Genomic DNA, 2,036 nt, shown 5'->3' on the forward strand with positions numbered 1-2,036 from the left:
GAGGAACAGTAACACCATGTGACCTGGATGCACTGCTGCTTACGCAGGACAGGACAGGCTTCAGACGCCCCTCCATAGGAGACCAGTGTTGTTTTTACACCCTGATACCCCGACCAGGACAGGCTTCAGACGCCCCTCCATAGCAGACCAGTGTTGTTTTTACACCCTGATACCCCGACCAGGACAGGCTTCAGACGCCCCTCCATAGCAGACCAGTGTTGTTTTTACACCCTGATACCCCGACCAGGACAGGCTTCAGACGCCCCTCCATAGCAGACCAGTGTTGTTTTTACACCCTGATACCCCGACCAGGACAGGCTTCAGACGCCCCTCCATAGCAGACCAGTGTTGTTTTCACACCCTGATACCCCGACCAGGACAGGCTTCAGACGCCCCTCCATAGCAGACCAGTGTTGTTTTTACACCCTGATACCCCGACCAGGACAGGCTTCAGACGCCCCTCCATAGCAGACCAGTGTTGTTTTTGGTCAGCATATTTAGAGTTTAGTTTTAGTCATAGTCTCTTCAATAGTTTTCATTTAGTTTCAGTCACATTTCAGTCACCTGGAATGTTTTAGTGTTAGTCTAGTTTTAGTCGACTAAATATCATAAGATTTTATGTCTACAGTTGATTTAGTCAACTAAAATGTACTTTGGCGGGCCTTGATGGAGTCATTTTTACACTTTCTGAAAATAGACGATCTACAAGCTCACAACGCGTCGCAGCGTGTCGCAGCGTGATGCGTTGTGAGCTTGTAGATCTGCTATTTTCAGCATGTAACCTAGTGTAAAATGACTTATACTGGATATCTTCCTCACATTTTAGTCTATTTTGTATTTGTTCAGTACATTTAGTCTTAGTTTTAGTCATCTGGCCATCTCTGAAGATCACAACCTCACCTCACCCTGGATAACCATACATGGAGAAGACTTCACCTAGATCTGCATATATGGAGCCGGCCAGCAACTCTACATCTGACCTCAAACCCTTAGATCTCCATATATGGAGCTGACCTGTTCTGACATACAGTACCATATGTTGATCCTTCCCTACCAACCCTTCCTGTTCTGACATTCCATATGTTGATCTGACCTCATCAAACCCTGTACACTCAAGAGACGCTCCATATATGGCCAGTACAGAATTCATTCCATATCTTGATCCGACCCCCCATGCCAAAGGCTTCTCGCCCTCAGGGCGTCTTACTGTGTATATATTAAACAGTGTAATTGAGTATATTTACTATGCAAATATTCTCATCACATATCAATTGATATGTAATGTTGTATTTTTAATTATGATAAAATGTAGTCGTGAAAAATATGTTCCTATCCGAACTGCTGCAGATAATTGATTTTATTATTTTTTTCTCAATGGAAGAGATTTCTTTCTTTCTTCCTTCCAGACAGTACTGTATCATACTGTGTAACCTTTTCAATGTAAATATTTCACAGCATGTTTCCCAATAACCATTCTATGTGGGGTTTTTTTGTTTGTTTTTTGGAACTTCTCTAAACTCTATTTTGAACCAGACTGCCTGCCTGACACACCAACATTATATTAAATTGAATTCAGATTGTTGACGTCCCTATTTCCTTGTCTTTATTCTAAGCCATTGGCGCACAGCTCCACTATTCGTGACGATAGTTGAAGCCCAGCATACATTTCACACAAGCGTCTTAAGTTTCTTCTTCTCAGATATTTGAGCTTACAGCTGCGGTCACACTTCCACTTTCTAGACGTGATAAAGCATAGTCTTATACCAATATTGTGTATTATGCATACTTGGAAGTATTATGATGCCTTGTGTTTTGATGATTGCTTAGTTGACACCATTCAGCTTGTGGGTCATATTAGTCTTGTGCAGGGAGGTGCACACATAGACATCAAAGGGGGCTTCATCCCCTGCCCTTTTACCCGTCTGTAGAACAAGTGCCCTTTCCAGACCACGAATACAGCATTTACTATGGTGAAAGAAATGCAAATGGCACTCCTTTCCATGTCATGCCGGAAGGCAGCATTCAGGAGAATTGCT

The sequence above is a fragment of the Protomyctophum parallelum genome (genome assembly GCF_964188405.1).
Source record: "Protomyctophum parallelum genome assembly, chromosome: 18".
NCBI classification, from domain to species: Eukaryota; Metazoa; Chordata; class Actinopteri; order Myctophiformes; family Myctophidae; genus Protomyctophum; species Protomyctophum parallelum.